This window comes from Equus przewalskii, chromosome X (genome assembly GCF_037783145.1).
Source record: "Equus przewalskii isolate Varuska chromosome X, EquPr2, whole genome shotgun sequence".
Lineage (NCBI taxonomy): Eukaryota > Metazoa > Chordata > Mammalia > Perissodactyla > Equidae > Equus > Equus przewalskii.
In genome coordinates this window covers 50,755,142-50,774,111 of record NC_091863.1, presented here as the reverse complement: position 1 = coordinate 50,774,111, position 18,970 = coordinate 50,755,142, and positions in this window count along the sequence as shown.

Below are 18,970 nucleotides of genomic sequence, written 5' to 3'. Positions count from 1 at the left end.
GTTGCTAAGAGAGTAGATCTTAAATGTTCTCACCACACACACAAAAATGATAATTATGTGTTGTAAGGGTTGTGTTAGCTAATGCTATAATGGTAATCATTTTGCAATATAAGTGTATCAACTCAACGTGTTGTACACTTTAAACTTATACAATGTTGTATGTCAAGTATATCTCAATAAAGCTGGAAAAAAAAGAAACTCCATACCCATTTACAGTCTCTTCTATTTCTCCCCAAGTACACCACTCCCTCACACCCCCTTCGCCAGCCCTGGGGAGCCACTAATATACCTCTGTATCTATGGATTTGTCTATTCTGGTCATTTCATATAAATGTAAGCATACAATATAGTGTTTTGTGACTGGCTTCTTTCGTGTAGTATAATGTTTTCAAGGTTGATCCATGTTGTACTGTGTATAAATTCTTCATTCCTTTATATTGCCAAATAATATTCCAGACATGTGTACAGATATACCACATTTTGTTTATCTATTCATTGGTTTGTGGGCATTTGGATTGTTTCCACCTTTTGCCTGTCATGAATAATGCTGTTATGAACATTCATGTACCAGTTTTTGTATGGACATATGTTTTAGTTTATCTTAGGTATATACTAAGAGTAGAATTATTGGGTCCATTGGTAACTCTTTGTTTAACTTTTTCGAGGAACTGCCAAACTGTTTTCCAAAGCAGCTACATCATTTTACATTTCTCCGCATCCTCATCAACACTTGTTATTATCCATCTATAGCTCCCTTAGTAGGCGTGAAGCCATATCTCATTGTGGTTTTGCTTTGCATTTCCTTGCTAACTAATGATGTTGAGGATCTTTTCATGACTATTTGTATATCTTCTTTGAGGAAGTGTCTATTCAAATACTTTGCCAATTTTTTATTGATTTGTTTGACTTTTTATTATTGAGTTGTTGTAATTGTTGTTTATATATTCTGAGTACAAGTCTGTTATCAGATATATGATTCACAAATATGTTATTCCATTCATATCTGGGGTATCTTTTCATTTTCTTGATGGTGTCCTTCTAAGCACAAAGTTTTTAATTTTGGTGATGTCTAATTTATCTACTTTTCTTTTGTTGCTTATGCTTCTGGTGTCATGTCTAAGAAACTATTGCCTAATCCAAGATGATGAAATTTTACTCCTATCTTTTCTTCTAAGACTTCTATAGTTTATGCTCTGACATTTAGATCTTTGCTCTTTTTTGAGTTAATTTTGTATATAGTGTAAGGTATGGATCCAATTTATTTTTTTTACATGTTGATATCCAGTTATCCAACACCATTTATTGAAATGAACATTCTTTCTCCATGAATGGTCTTGGCACCCTTGTTGAAAATCAATTTACCGTAAGTGTGAGGGTTTATTTCTTAACTTTCAATACTATTCCATTAATCTCTATGCCATTACTGCACTGTCTTGATTACCATAGCTTGTAGTGAGTTTTGAAATTGGGATCTGTGAGTCCTCTAACTTTTTTCTTCTATTTGAAGAATGTTTTAGCTATTCTGAATTACTTGCAATTTCATGTGAAGTTTAGGATCAGCTTGTCAATCTTTTTGTAAAATGAAGCCAGTTTGGATCCCAATGGGCTTGTGTTGATTGTGTGGATAAATTTGGGTAGTATTACTGTCATAATATTAAATCTTCTAATCTGTGCACATAAGATGCATAGGATGTCTTTCTATTTATTTGGGTCTTAATTTTTTTAACAATGATTTCTAGTTGTTAGAGTACAACTTTTGTACTTATTTCATTAAATTTATTCCTAATTATTTCATTCCTTTAATGCTATTATAAATGGAATTGCATTTTTTAATTTTATTTTCAGATTACTCATTGCAACTGCATATAAATACAATTGATTTTTGTATACTGCTTTTGTATCCTATATTCATGCTGAAATTGTTTACTAGTTATAATACATTTTTATTGGATTCCTTAGGATATTCTCTATATAAGATCATGCCATTTGCAAATAGACACAGTTTTACCTTTTCCTTTCCAATCTGAATGCCTTTTATTTCTTTTTCTTGCCTATTTGCCCTGCCTAGAACCTCTAGTATAATGTTGAATAGAAGTTGTGAGAGCAGGCACCCTTGTTTTTTCCTGAGCAAAGGGAAAATAATTCACTTTCTCCATTAAGTGTGATGTTAGCTGTGGATTTTCATAGATGTCCTTTAGCAGTTTGAGGAAGTTACCTTGTATTCCTACTTTATTACATGTTTTTATAACAAAAAGGTATTTGATTTTGTCAAATATCTTTTCTACATTTATTGAGATGATCACATGGTATTTGTCTTTTATTCTATTGATGTTGTGTATTATATTAATTAATATTCAGATGTTAAATCAACCTTGCATTCCTCAGATGAATTCCGGTTGTTCATGGTGTTGAATCTTTTTCACGTGTTACTGGATCAGTTTGATAGAATTTGTTTTTTTTCATCATATTCCAAAAGGATATTAGTCTGTAGTTTACTTGTGATGTCTTTGTCTGGTTTTACTATCAGGGCAATACTTTCCTCCTATAAAGATTTGAGGTTTTCCCTCTTTATCTAGTTTTGGAAGAATTTGTGAAGAATTGATATTAAGTATTCTTTAAATATTTGGTAGAATTCAGCAGTGAAGCTATTTGGGCCTCAGTTTTTCTTTGTAGGAAGAAAAATTACAAATCAGATCTCACTACTAGTCATGTATCTTTTCAGATACTTTATTCTCCTTGAGTGAGTTTTGGTAGTTTGCATCTTTTTAAGAATTTCCCCATTTCATCGAAGTTACCTGATTTGTTGCATACAGTTGTTCATAGTAGAGTCATCCCTTGGTATCTGTAGGGGATTGGCTCCAGGACACCTTGCAGATACCAAAATCTGTGGATACTCAAATCTGTTACATAAAATGGTGTAGTATTTGCATATAACCTATGTATATCCGCCCGTATACTTTAAATCATCTCTAGATTGCTTATAATACCGAATACAATGTAAATAGTTGTTATACTGTATTGTTTAGGGAAGAATGACAAGAAAAAAGTCTGTAAATGTTCAGTACAGATACAACCATTGTAGGCCTTTTGATCCATAGTTGATTGAGTCCATGGATACAGAGGGTTGACTGTGTTCTTTTATAATTTTTTATACTTCTGAAATGCCATTAGTCATAAACCCTCTTTCATTTTCAATTTTAGTAATTTAAGTTACTTTCTTAATTATTGTTCTAGAGTTTACAATATGCACCTTAAGTTATAAGAATATACTTAAGAATTATACAAACTTATTTCCAGTGAGATATAGAAATGTTACTACTATATAGCTCTATATCCTCTTCCTTTTTTGTGTATTATTATTATTCATGTTACATCTGTATATGTTACAGACCCAAGATTACACTGTAATAATTATCACCTTGCATAATTTTATGTCTTTTACAGAAGCTGAGTGAAGAGAGAAAATTGAATATATTTTATAGAGTTAGTTATATTAACCATTTTATTTACCATTTCTTGTTCTCTCCATTTGTTCCCGTGACTTTGATTCACTATCTATTGTCATTTCTTTACTCTATTATGACTTTTTTCTTCTCTACTTCCTTTTATTGTAAAGTATATTACATTAATATGTGTTATAAAATTATACACACTCAAACACAATTGCTTTCTGTTGGATAATAGAAGAAACACGAAAGATGTAATTATATTGTCTTTTTTTCATAGTTACTTTTACTGGTGTTCTTTCTTTTTTAATGTATATTTGAATTACTGCCTTGGGTCACTCACTTTCAACTCAAATAACTTCCTTTAGTATTTCTTGTAAGATCGATCTGCAGGCAATGAATTCTCTCAATTTTTGTTTATACAGGAATGTCTTTATTTCACCTTCAGTTTTGAAATATTGTTTTGCTGGATATAAGATTCTTTGTTGACAGGTTTCTGCGCCTTGAATATATATTTCCTCTGTTTTCTGGCCTCCATTTTTTCTGATAAGAGATCAACTGTTAATCTCTTTGAGGGGCCCCCTTGTACATGGAGAACTATCTTTCTCTTGCACATTTCAAGATGTTCTCTTGTGCTTTGGCTTTCAACAATTTGGCTATGATGTGTTTGGGTATGGAACTCTAAATTTATTCTATTTTGAATTCGTTAATTGTGTGTCACATTTCTTTGAGGCTCTATTCATTTTTCTTCATTATTTTTCTCTCTCTCTTCAGATTGCATAATCCCTATCAATCTATCTTCAAGCACGTTGATTTTTCTGCTAGTTCAAATTTACTTTTGATCCCCTCTACTGAAAATTTTATTTCATATATTGTAGTTTTTACCTTCAGAATTTCCATTTAGTTCCTTTGTAATTTCTAATTTTTTTTATATTCTCTATTTGATGGAGCAGTATTATCATGCATTTCTTTACTTGTTTAAGCATGGCTTCCTTTAGTTATTTGAACATATTTAAAATAACTGATTTAAAATCTCTATCTGCTAAGTTCAACATTTATGTCTTCTCAAAAGAAGTTTCCACTCCTTGCTCTTTTCTCTGTGAATGTGTCACACTTTTCTGGGTTTTTTTGTATGTCTCATGATTTTTTGTTGAAAACTGGATATTTTAGATGATTTATTGTAACAACTCTATAGCAACAATCAGAGCTCGTTGCTGTTGTTTGCTTGTTTAATTTTTTTAGTGACTGTACTGTACTATTTCAGTGAAGTCTATTTCCACCAAGGAGCTCAGCCTTGAGTATCACAAAGTCACATTAGAACAACAGTGATTTTAGCAGGGATCTCTTTATCTCTTTCCCTGATCTCTGTGTTAAACTGTCTACCTTCTTAGTATCAAATCCAGGTATTAGCCACCAGTAATTGCTAGCTGACTGCTACATTGTTTTTGACAATGCCGGGTAGCATAAGTTACTCTACACTCATCTAGTTAATTTTGGACCCCTACCCCCGCTTTGCAGGGATCGTCTTTTAAGCCAGTTATTGAGGCTTTTTCTAACCCCAGGAAGACTTTTCTTTGCTGTCTCTTTCCTTAGTTCTTATTGTCAAACTTCTAGCTAACCTAAGGTTTAGATTGTTGTTCTCATGAGGCTGCCAGCCTCCTTTTCATTGTTTACTGCACAAGTATCCATTATTTTCAACAGCATCCTTTGGCTTGAACTTTCCCATGCTCTGTTCCAAAAAAATCAGTTATCTTTGGGAGACCTCCTCAACTTGCTGTTCTTATGTACTGCCTCTCCTCTTGGGTAAATCCTGTGTGCCACTGCTCTAGAGCTTGAGAAAGGAACATCAGCCTGCTTCTCTTGGGGAGACTCTTCTGCATTATCAAGAGCACATTAGACAGGGGTGGTGACCATTGGTTGTCTATGCTTGCCTCTTCTAGTTTGGAAACTCTCTGCCTTATAAGAACACTGGGATGAGGAAGATCAGAGCTCAGTAGTCTCAGCCTGCCATGCCTGGGGTATAGCATCTACCATATGTGTTGGGGCTGGGTAGAGCAAGGGAGTCTCAGACCTCTTGGCTTCTTTTTGTTGGACTAGAGCTTCTGAAACTCAGTTCTGAGAGGGATGAGAAATGCTACAGGCCTATGCCATCTGTGAAGATATAGCTCTAGAACGAGGTCTGGGAGGAAAGAGAGATCTGTGTTCTTGGCTGTACCTGTCCTGTTTAGAGCTGCCATCATGCTGAGCTGGGAATATGAAAAGGGAGCAGGCCATGGCTCAAATCTAATGGGCTCTCACTGTTTTTACCAACATATGGTAGATTTTACTGAATAAGTGCTTCTTCATTTTCTGTATGTCCTTTGAACCACTTTCAGGCTTTAATTGGTAGTTCGTTTGTTTCAAATTTTCACCAGTTTTGCTTGTTTGACTAGGGTGAAGGTCCATGAACCTCCTCACTTCATCAGTCCAGAGGTCATTCCATCTTCATTAACTTCTTAAATACATAATCAACAAATGTAGTCTGTGGTTATATATGCTTTAGCTTGGTTGTTTCCTTTTTCTGTTAATTTTAGTTCCTACCTAGACAAAAAACTAGGTATTCTTTTACTGCCTCTCCACCACTCAAACTAATACAATAGCTATTTTCTGAGTGCCCCTACTCTGTGCTGAGCCTGGAGATGGGAGTGAGCAGAAGGATGCAGTAATGAGTCAGACCCATGTCCTACCCTCTGGTATATGAAAGGAAATAAGTTTGGATGTGACTTAAAAACAAGGCAGAGCATGATCAACACCACAAGAAAGACATAAAAAAGTGCTCTGCAAGCAATATAGCTTTTTTCCTTTAGTAAAATTAATGAATTAGTTAATCAATTGATTGATGGGGAGAGGGTCTCTGCCTTATTTAATATTCTATGATTGTAGTAGGTGGCATTTGATCTGAACCTTAATGGATGGGCAAGGTTCTGATAGATACAGATAGGAGAGGAGACATTCCAGGAAGAGGAAAATGACCTCAGTCATGAATATATTAGAAAACAAAATATAGGGGCTGGCCCGGTGGAGCAGCAGTTAAGTGCGCACGTTCTGCTTCAGCAGCCCGGGGTTCCCTGGGTCAGATCCCGGGTGCGGACATGGCACCACTTGGCAAACCATGCTGTGGCAGGCATCCCACATAGAAAGTAGAGGAAGATGGGCACGGATGTTAGTTCAGGGCCAGTCTTCCTCAGCAAAAACAGGAGGATTGGCAGTAGATGTTAGCTCAGGGCTAATCTTCCTTAAAAAAAAAACCAAAGAAAACAAAATATATACTTTCAGCATCTGAATTGGGCTGGTTAGAAAAGGGGTCTGAGCCAAATGATGAAAGGTCTAGAAAACCAGGCTACAGTGTTGGAACTTCATTTTGTAGACAGTGGGATATCATAACATGTTTATGAACAGGGCAATGATGTAATTAGTTGAGAAAGAGCAGATGCTTGACTGAAGAATTAAGGATATATTTTCAGGAGTGAGACTGGAGGCAAGGAGACCAGTGGTAAAGGAAGATATTGCTACCTTCTACGACAAAATGGCAAGGGTCTGATTGTGGGCAGTGAGAGACGGAAGGTAAAGAACAGTGAAGGACTCAACTGACCTTTAGGAAGTGGGCACTAGAGGCTTCAGAGACTGATTAGATGACTCCTTTATAAACTTGGAATAATAGCCCAAATTTCAGGTTTTTCTAAGAGAATAGAGATATCCACAGCTTAGAATGCTTAAGAGTCCCTACATCCTAGTCTTGAAATTAAGTACCGCTTAGCAGACTGTATGTACTCAACACTTCCAGGGAGGGTTCCACAATTGTAGAAGTGAGTGTTTAGTCATGATCACTTGTGTGGGATAGAGAGAAAGGCAGTTTTGTAAAGCTCAACTTCTATTTTCAAGAAATTTAAAGTTTTGTAGAGGTAAGCTTATACAGATGTTTTAAAACTTAAGACTATGGCCATCTTCCCCTTAATCCAGGGCCTAGCAATAAAATAGTCATATTGAAATGCCTCATAAGTGCTTGCTAAATTGAATATAACCAAAGTGTAATGTTCAGTATGGGCTCATGAAAAATATAGGTCAGTAGATTAAAGAAATCAGAGAAAGCTTCCTGGAGGAGGCAAGGTTTAAACATAGCTTTGAAAGAACGTAGAATTCAGGTAGCCCTAGTGGAGGGTAGAGGAGATCGAGTAGGGTCAGAAGTAGGGAAAACCAAAAGGACTTTGTATGAGCAAAGACTATGATTAGGTATATAAATCTAGAGACATGTCATGCTTTGCTGGAGTAGACGCTGGGGTTGAGTTAGAGGGCAGAATAGTGTTAGAAAGATAGAGTGAGATAATTATTAACATGGCAAATAGCATCTCATTAATTTGTTGATTCAATCACTCAACAAATAATCCCTCAACAACTCAACAAGTAATCACTCAACACCTACTATGCACTAGGCATTATACTAGATATGTTTGAGACCACCTGAAGAGGAAGAAGGATAACAGAAAGAAAACCATAGTGTGTCCATGGTGGACTAGGGTGCTAGCTTTTGATCTCTGAACATGGGCAACCAGAAAACGGGAAGGGGAATGACTGCCCATGAGGATGAGTAAAGTCCGTAGATCTCAGAGTCCTCCTATTTCCCATCTGTCACTTGGAGATAGACTGGTGGCTTATTTCTAAGCCCCTCCTATGGTCTCAGTAATCCCCCAGTAAAGTCAGGGAGAACAAAGCCGCTCTAAAGCAACTCCTTCCATGGGCTGTCCAAAATACCTGAGGACTCTAGGGAGGCTGCAAGCTGGGAAGGGAGAACTTCCTGGTAGGGACTGGGAGGATGGCAACATCTATTCTCAATGACCAGCAAACTTTCATTGAGTGTCTGCTGCTTATGCAGCCCTGGGCAAGTGTTATGATGGGCTTGCCAGTGAAGGTGGGTGGCAGTAACATCAGTCTATCTCTTTTTCCATATCTTTAATGGGACTTGAAGGCCTACACTAATGAAACAGTTAGCTAGCAGTACTAAGCAGCATGTGATTAAGAGCGAGAAGAATAGTGCAGACTGTAAGGGCTGCAGACATTCAGAGGAGAGAGAGAAATATGTCAGTGTTGGATGAAAACAGTTGGAAAAGCACTCTAGAAAAGATGGGATGTGCAATGAGCCTTGAAGGCCCAGGCAAAATTTGAGGCTTTGGTGGAGAGAAAAAAGAGGGGGAAGGCTGAGCAAAGCACTGGGGGTGGAATGACTATACAAGTAAGGAGAGTGAAATGACAAGGAGGGAGAAGTGGTGAAATCTTTTTGGAGACCAGTAAGAATGAAAGCAAGAACAGCAAATTGATTTCAGTTTCAGAAGAGCCTTGAATGTCAAGTCAAGAATTTTAGATTTTCACCCAAAGCAATGGGCACTATTTTGATTGTTGAATGCCACACTCCTTGGCAGGCCTCACATTAGGGGCATTCTAGGCACTTTTATTCTGGCCATAACTCTTGGATATTCCACTTTTTTCTTGCCATTTGGATATCTTCTAGGGTGACTAATTGTCCTGGTTTGCTCAAGATGGAGGGATGTCTTGGGACATGGGACTTTCTGTGCTAAAACTAGAATTCTCCAGCAAAAGGAGATGATATTCCCCTTGTCTATCTCTCTCACTTTATTTTTCTTTTCTTGCCTCTTTCTGTGGATTCTTTCTCTTCTGCTCCATTACTATCGCAAACATACCCTGTCCAGGATCCTCACACCTTCAGTTCCTCTCCTCACTCTGTCCCAAAAGGCTTCTTCAAATTGTGTAGCCCTCAGGAGATACCTAAGACTCTGAGCTGTGTATATCTTTATTTTCATTTTTTAAAATTTTATTGAGGTCTTATTGGCTTACAGCGTTGTGTAAATTTCAAGTGTACATTATTATATTTAAATTTCTGTACAGACTGCATCGTGTTTACTACCAATTTTCTACTTTTTATCCATCACCATGTAATTGTGCCCCTTTTCCTTTTTTGCTCTCCTCCCACCCCCTTCCCCTCTGGTAACCATGAATCTGTTCTCCTTATCTGTGTTTGTTTATCTTCCACATATGAATGAAGTCATACAGTATTTGTCTTTCTCTGTCTGACTTATTTTGCTTAGAATAATACCACAAGGTCCATCCATGTTGTCACAAACGGCCGATTTAGTCTTTTTTATGGCTGAATAGAATTCCACTGTATACGTGTACAACTTCTTTAACCATTCATTCATTGATGGACACTTGAGTTACTTCCACATCTTGGCTATTGTGAATGATGCTGCAATGAACATAGGGATGCATAAATCTCTTCGAATTGTTGATTTCATGTTCTTTGGATAAATACCCAGTGGTGGGATGGATGAATCATATAGTATTTCTATTTTTAATTTTTTGAGAAATCTCCATACTGTTTTCCATAGTGGCTGCACCGGTTTGCATTCTCACCAGCAGTGTATGAGAGATCCCTTTTCTCCACATCCTCTCCAACATTTATTTCTTGTCTTGTTAATAATAGCCATTCTGACAGGTGTGAGATGATATCTCATTGGAATTTTGATATGCATTTCCCTAATAATTAGTGATGTTGAACACTTTTTCATATGCCTGTTGGCCATCTGTATATCTTCTTTGGAAAAATGTATGTTCATATACTCTTCCTATTTTTTGATTGGATTGTTCACTTTTTGTTGTTGAGTAGTGTGAGTTTTGTATATATTTTGGAAATAAACCCCCTGTCGGATTTATGATTTGCAAATATTTTCTCCCAGTTGGTGGGGGTTTTTTTTGTTTTGTAGATGGTTTCTTTTGCCATGCAGAATATTTTTAGTCTGATGTATTCCAATTTGTTTCCTTTTTCGTTTTTTTCCGTTGCCGTGAGTGGACGTGGTATTCAGAAAGATACTGCTAAGACGGATGTTAGAGTGTACTGCCTATATTTTCTTCTAAGAGTTCTATGGTTTCAAGTCTTACCTTCAAGTCTTTAATCCATTTTGAGTTAATTTTTCTGTATGGCATAAGGTAAGTGTCTACTTTCATTCTTTTGCACATGGCTGTCCAGTTTTTCCAACACCATTTATTGAAGAGACTTTCCTTTCTCCAATGTATGTTCTTGGCTCCTTTGTCTACGATTAGCTGTCCATAGATGTGGTTTTATTTCTTGGACCTGAGTTCTGTTCCATTGATCCATGTGTCTGTTTTGTGCCAGAACCAGGCTGTTTTGATTACTATACCTATGTAGTACATTTTGAAATCAGGGAGGGTGATACCTCCAACTGTGTTCTTTTTTCTCAGGATTGTTTTGGCTATTTGGAGGTTTTTGTTCTTCCATAAAAATTTTAGGATTCTTTGTTCTATTTCTGTGAAGAATGTCATTGGGATCCTGATTGGGATTGCACTGAATCTGTAGATTGCTTTAGGTAATATGAACATTTAAAGTGTGTTTATTCTTTCTCTTTGTCTAATTTCTTTCAATAATGTCTTATAATTTTCAGGATATGGGTCTTTCACATCCTTCATTAAATTTATTCCTGGATATTCTATTCTTTTTGTTGCAATTGTAGATGGGATTGTATTCTTGGCTTCTATTCCTACTAGTTCATTATTAGTGTATAGAAATGCAGCTGATATTTGTATATTGACTGTGTACCCTGAAACATTGCTGTATTTTAAAATTATTTCTAATAGCTTTTTGGCAAATTATTTAGAGTTTTCAATGAATAGAATCATGTCATCCACAAACAATGAGAGTTTTACAACTTCCTTTCCAATATCGATCCCTTTTATTCCTTTTTCTTGCCTAATTCCTCTGGCTACAATTTCCAGTACTATGTTGATTAAGAGTGGTGAGAGTAGACACCCTTGTCTTGTTCCTGTTCTCAGAAGGGTGGCTTTCAGTTTTTCACTTCTGAGTATGATATTGACTGTGGGTTTGTCACATACAGTCTATATTATGTTGAAATACATTTGTTCTGTACCTGTTTTAAGAGTTTCTTTAATGATAAATGGATGTTGGATATTGTCAAATGCTTTCTCTGCATCTATTTTTATTCTTCATTTTGTTTATGTGGTGTGTCACATTGATTGATGAGCAGATGTTTAACAATCCCTGCATTCCTGGAATACATCCCACTTGATCATGATGTATGATCATTTTAATATACATTTGTATTAGTTTTGCTACTATTTTGTTGAGGATTTTTGCATCTATGTTCATCAGCAATGTTGGCCTGTAATTTTCATTTTTTGTGTTGTCCTTGTCTGGTTCTGGATCAAAGTAATGTTGGCCACATAAAATGAGTTAGGACGCATTCTGTCCTCTTTAATTTTTCAGAATCATTTGAGAAGGATAGGAATTAAATCTTCTTTGAATGTTTGGTAGAATTCACCAGAAAAGCTGTCTGGTCTTGAACTTTTGTTTTTTGGGATGCTTTTGATTACTATTTTAATCTAAATGCTTGATTACTATTTTAACCTCATTGCTTGTGATGGGTTTATTTAGATTCTCTATTTCTTCTTGATTCTGTTTTGAGAGGTTGTATGATTCTAAGAAGTTATCTATTCTAGGTTTTCCGGTCTTTTGGCATATACCTTTTTATAGTGTTCTTTTGTGATCCTTTGTTTTTTTGTTGTGTCTGTTGTAATTTCTCCTCTTTCATTTCTGATTTTATTTGAGTCTTCTCTCTTTTTTTCTTAGTGAGCCTGGCTAAGGTTTGTCAATTCTGTTTATCTTCCCACAGAACCAGCTCTTCATTTCACTGATCCTTTCTGTTAACTTTTAGTCTCTATTTTGCTTATTTCTGCTCTGCTCTCTATTAGTTCCTTCCTTCTACTGATTTTGGACTATGTTCTTCTTTTCCTATTTCTTTCAGGTATAGTGTAAGCTTGTTTATTTGAGATTTTTCTCGTTTCTTGCAGTAGGCCTGTATTGCTATAAATTTCCCTCCTAGTACCACTTTTTCTGCATCCCATAGCTTTTGGTATGTTGTGTTTTCATCTTCATTTGTCTCCAGGTACTTTTTGATCTCCGTTGATTTCTTCATTGATCCAATAGTTGTTCAGTAGCATGTTCTTTAGTCTCCACATATATGTGACTTTCCCAGCTTTTTTCTTGTAGTTGATTTCTGACTTCATAGCATTATGGTTGGAAAAAATGCCTGATATGATTTCAATATTCCTAAATATATTGAGGCTTGCCTTGTTTCCCAACATATGATGTATCTATGAGACTGTTCCATGAACATTTGAGAAGAATGTTTATTCTGTTGTTTTTGGATGGAATGTTTTATATGTATCTTTTAAGTCCATCTGGTCTGCTGTTTGATTTAAGGCTACTGTTTGCTTATTGACTTTCTGTCTGGATGATCTGTCCATTGATGTAAGTGAGGTGTTGAAGTCTCCTACTATTATTGTATTGCTGTCAATTTCTCCCTTTAGGTCTGTTAATAGTTGCTTTATATACTTTGGTGCTCCTGTATTAGGTGCATATATATTAATAAGTGTTATGTTTTCTTGGTGGAATGTCCCTTTTGTCAATATATAGTGCCCATCTTTGTCTCTCATTATGTTTTCTCTTGAAGTCTGCTTTATCTGATATAAGTATGACTATACCTGCTTTGTTTTATTGCCATTTGCTTGGAGGATCATCTTTCATCCCTTCACTCAGAACTTATGATTGTGTTTAGAGCTGAAATCTGTTTCCTGGATGCATCATATTGTTGGGTCTTGTTTTTTAATCCATCCAGCCACTCTTGTCTTTTGATTGGTGAATTCAGTCCATTTACATTTAGAGTGATTAGTGATGTATAAGGGCTTAATACTGCCATTTTATCTTTTGTTTTCTGTTTGTTCTATATTTCCGTTGTTTCTTTTCCCTAATATGTCTGTCTGCCATTTCAGTTTGGTGATTTTCTGTGATGGTTTTCTCAGTTTTCCTTTATTTATGATTTGTGGCTCTGCTCTGACTTTTTGTTTTGTGGTTACCATGAGGTTTGTGTAAAAGATCTCGTAGATGAGATAGTCTTTTTTCTGCAAGCCTCTTATCTCAATTAGCCTATGCAAGTTCCCACCCTTACCTCTTCCCCTTCTATGTTTTTGTTGTCACAAATTATTCTTCTTACACAAATTATTATTTGACTTGTGAGTTTGTGACCAAATTGAAGTGTTGTCACAAATTATTCTTATTACACAAATTATTATTTGTCTTGTGAGTTTGTGACCCAAATTGAAGTGTTTATAGTTATTTTTGATGCTTTCATTCCTTTTATCCTCTATGTTACAATTAAGTGCTTGCTAACTTATTCTCATATAGAGCTTCAATTTCTAATTTTATCTGTCCATTTATCTCCTTGCTGAAAGGTTTGTAAACTTTTACCTTTCTTTTTTTTCACATAGGAGGGCTTCCTTCAGCATTTCTTGTAAGGCAGGTCTAGTGGTGATTGACTCCCTCAGCTTTTGTTTGTCTGGGAAACCTTTTATTTCTTCATCATATCTGAAGGATAATTTAGCTGGATAGAGTATTCTTGGCTGATAGTTTTTGTCTTTCAATATTTTGAATATATCATTCCACTCTCTCCTAGCCTGTAAAGTTTCTGCTGAGAAATCTGCTGAAAGCCTGATGCCTGTTCCTTTGTAGGTTATTTTCTTCTGTCTTGCTGTCCTCAATATTTTTTCTTTGTCATTGACTTTTGATAAAAAAATTTAAAAAAAGAAACGTCAGAGAAGAGAGAATAGAAAGACAGGTTAAAAGTCAGTGGTAAATGCAAGAGTTTTTATTTTTTATTGAGATACATTTGACATGTAGCATTATATTAGTTTGGTTATAAAACATAATGCTTCTATATTTGTATATATTGCAAAATGATCACCACCGTAAGTCTAATTAATCTCTATCACCACACATAGTTACAATTTATTTTCCTGTGGTGAGAACTTTTAAGATCTACTCTCTTAGGAACTTTCAAATATACAATACAGTGTTATTAACTATAGTCACTATGCTATACATTACATCACCAGGACTTATTTATTTATAACTGGACGTTTGTATCTTTTGACCCCCTTTTCCATTTTGCCCACCTCCCACCTCATACTTCTGGCAACTAACAATCTGCTCTCTATATCTATGAGTTAAGTTTATTTGTTTTGTTTTAGATTCCACATATCAGTGAGATCATATGGTATTTGTCTTTCTCTGTATGACTTATTTCATTTAGCGTAATCCCCTCAGGGGCCATCCATGTTGTCAAAAATAACAAGATTTCTTTCTATTTTATGGTTTAATAATATTCCATTATACATATACCACATTTTATTTATCCATTCATCCATCAAGGGATACTTATGTTGCTTCTATGTCTTGGCTATTGTAAATAATGCTGCAATTAACATGGGGGTGACGTATCATTTTGAGTTAGTGTTTTCATCTCCTTTGGATAAATATCTGCAAGTGTAATTGCTGGACCATATGGTAGTTTTATTTTTAATTTTTTGAGAAACCTCCATATGTTCCCAAAATGGCTGCACCAATTTACATTCCAACTAACAGTGCATTAGGGTTTCTTATTCTCCATGTCCTTGACAACACTATTTCTTGTGTTTTTGATTACAGCCATTCTAGTAGGTATGATGGGATATCTCATTGTGGTTTTGATTTGCAGTTGCCTGATGATTGGTGATGTTGATCACCTGCAAGTTATTTTTTCTTACTCAAAGAGACTTGACTGTATTTATAGGTTGAGAGGAAAGGGTTAGTAGAAATGGAGAAGTTGAAGAATCTGAAAAGATATAGAACCACTGTGGAGTGAGCATTTTGAGAAGGAAAGAAGAAATGGAACACAGAGTACAGGGCACAGAGTACATGAATGATTAGCCCTGAGCAGGAAGAGTGACTTCTTTTCTGAAATTGGAGAGGGGATGTAATATGGGTATAGGAACACTTAAAGTTTAAGTTTAGATTTAGGAATTTTAGGCAATTTCTAACATTATAATAGCTACTATTTCCTGAGCATTCACTCTGTTCTAGATCTTGAAGCACTTATGCTTCATCTGATTTATCTCACTCAATGTTCTCAAAAGCCCTATGGTAAAGACAATTATTATTTATAGACAAGGAAATGGAGGCTCTCAGAGGTGAAAGAATTTGCCCAAGGTCACACAGCTAAGAAGGGTAAGTTTGAGGCTCTGACCTCATAGTCTGACAACAGAGCCCATGATCTTAACTATTACAGTAGGAGATGTTAGTATGTGTTGAGAATGAGGAGGAAGGCAGTTGGTTCTCAGATTTGAGTAAAGTAAAGCCACTTGATTTAGCCTTTGAGGAAAATGGGAGATGGAAAGCTGACCAACACTAATTGGAGGGAGTTGCAGCAAGACTTAGTTTATCAAAGTTTTTATCCAAATACCTCTAACAGGAAAGGAGAGGCAACATGCACCTACAGACATGCCTGATGTCACGTGAACACTATCTACAAGCAAAAACATCTAGGTCACTTTTGTCATAAAAATTAATGTGAATTTAATGTTTGGTTCTTTCAATGTGATGTAGACAAAATGAACTACTCTCAACTATTATCAAAGTGAACTCTTCTCCTACAGAAGCCCTGAGCACCACCCTCCTGCTCTGTCCATTTTGCTTTAAAAACTCCTCCTGTCCATTGAGAATTACCTCAGTCTTACCCAATACATAAGTCCCTACGTCTGTGGAATTCTAGATCTCCACATACTGAAAATAACTATGTTCCCCTCCTCATTATATTTTTGTTTCTTTTCTTCATTGCCTTCAAACTTGTATTATAGGTTTCTGGTTGAGTCTCTGGATAGAAGAGACTTTATTAGATTGATTTGAGGTTCTCCATGGCTCTCAGATGGGTATGCTGCTCATCTTTAGGATCCCTAGAAGGGTATCTGAGCATAGAGATGCTAGCAAATGTCACTCATCTAATTAATGGCTAAGTTAGATCTAGTACCCAGGCCTCCTAACTCACTAGATAAAGAAGAAAGAAGGGCAAGGAGAGGAGGGAGAGGAGGAGAAGGAAATATTCTCCAGGATGTCAGGAATTTTTATCTGTTTTGTTCATTGCTGTATTTCTAATGTCTAGAACAGTGCCTGACACACAGTAGGCACTCAACAAATATTTAAGTAATAAATGAGGAATGTAAAAATGCATTAATGCACTTAAACAGATGATGAAAGCAACAGTAACAAATTTAAAAGAAGGTTTATTACTTGTTTAACACTAGGCATTTATCTCTTGCAAAGTTGCCTAGATTAACACACACACACACATTCAAAACAAAAAACAGAAAAGAAAAGTCACAAAACTCACAGCTGTTTCTGCTGTCATACTTTTTCATTGTTCTGGTACTCCACCTGTCTTTCTCTAAGAGAATTTCCAAAAATCATGAGGTAGTTTCCACTGAGCTCTTTCATTAGTATTCTGATAAAACAGAAATGAGAAGTGTTGGGGGAAGACTGGCTTCATTCTGCGTAAAATTTTTCTTAGGAAAAGTAGCATTTAATTAACATAAAAAGATAAAGAAAAGAAAAATACAACCTGAGTTTATTACTATTCTCACTGCCTTTTTTCTGCCCTACCGTCTGGTCTCACAAGGGGCCATCATGACTGGGATCTAGGGATGACAAGGAGGCCCTTCTTTCATGGTGGAACTGGACTCAGGTAATAAGAGACTATGGATGTGACTGAAAAAAATCAAGAAAATAATTAGATAAACAAAGGCCACAGATCCTGTTGGCCTTTGCCTTTATTGGCCAATGATCATCATCCTAATAGCTCCTACCCATGCCTCACTAAGAGGACTCCTGCCTCATCATCTGAATTCTCCTTCTTGTGTCATGATGGTCTTTTATTTCTGACTATTCATTGGATATTGCAGGAGATATGCTTTCCTTAGCTATACTCTAATCATGCATCTCCCTGAGTCCCTATCCCGGGTCCAAAGTAGTTTGAGCAAATTTATAAATAATCCCTTCTGTAGTCTGTGTCTTCTTTCAATAAAGCTATCATAATGATGTTTAATTTTTTTACTACTTTTACTAAAATATACATATACTACATTTACTAAAATTTACTAAAACTACCATTTTTCCTGATTTTAAGTTTATAATTCAATGCCATTAGAACATTCACAATGTTGTGCAACCATCACCACTGTCCATTTCCAGAACCTTTTCACTATCCAAAACAAAACTCTTTATCCATTAAGCAACAACTCTCCATTGCTCTCTCCCCTCACTACCAGGTAACCTATATTCTACTTTCTGTCTAGACGAATTTGCCTATTCTAGGCACTTTGTGTAAGTGGATTCATACAATGTTTGTCTTTTTGTGTCTGGCTTATTTATCTTAGTATAATGTTTTCAAGATTCATCCGTGTAGTGGCATGTATCAGAATCCCATTCCTTTTTAAGGCTGAATAATATCCCATTGTATATATATACCACATTTTGTTTATCCATTCATCTGTTGATGGATATTTGTATTATTTCCTCTTTTCGGCTATTGTGAACAATGCTATTATAAACATTGTACAAGTATCTGTTTGAGGCCCTGCTTTAAATTCTTTTGGGCATATACCTAGGAATGGAATTGATGGATTATGTGTTAATTCTGTGTTTAGCTTTTTCAGGAACCATCAAACTATTTTGTACAGTATCTGTGCCATTTTAACATTCCCCCTCCCCCTTCAGCAATGCTCTAGATTTCCAATTACGCCACATCTTTGCTAACATTTGCTACAATTTTTTTAAATAATAGCCATCCTATTGGGTGTAAAGTAGTATCTCATTGTGATTTTGATTTGAATTTCCTTAATGGTTAGTGATGTTGAGCATCTTTTCATGTGTTTATTGGCCATTTCTACTTTTTTTTTTTTGGAGAAATGACTGTTCAGGTCCTTTGCGCACTTTTTATTGGTTTGTTTGCTTTTTGTTGTTGAGTCATAGGACTTCTTTATATAATTTGAATAGTAATTCCTTTTCAGATATGTGATTTGCAAATATTTTATCCCATTCTGTGGGTTGTCTTTTCATTCTCTTGATGATATCCTTTGATGCACAAAGAAATTTAGTTTGATGAAGTCTAATTTATCTGTTTTTCTTTTGCTATTGCCTTTGGTGTCATATAGCAGTATCTTTTTGAATACCATGTCTCTTCAGGCAAGGGAAACAAAAAAAATAAATAAATGGGACTACATCACACTAAAAGGCTTCTGCAAAGCAAAGGAAACCATCAACAAAATGAGAAAACAACCCACAAACTGGGAGAAAATATTTGCAGACCGTATATCCACCAAGGGATTGATATCCAAAATATATAGAGAACTCGAGCAACACAACAACAAAAAACTGAACAACCCAATCAAAAAATGAGCAGAGGATCTGAACATACATTTTTCTGAAGAAGATATACAGATGGCCAGCAGACATATGAAAAGATCTTCAACATCACTAATTATTAGGGAAATGCAAATCAAAACTACAATGAGATATC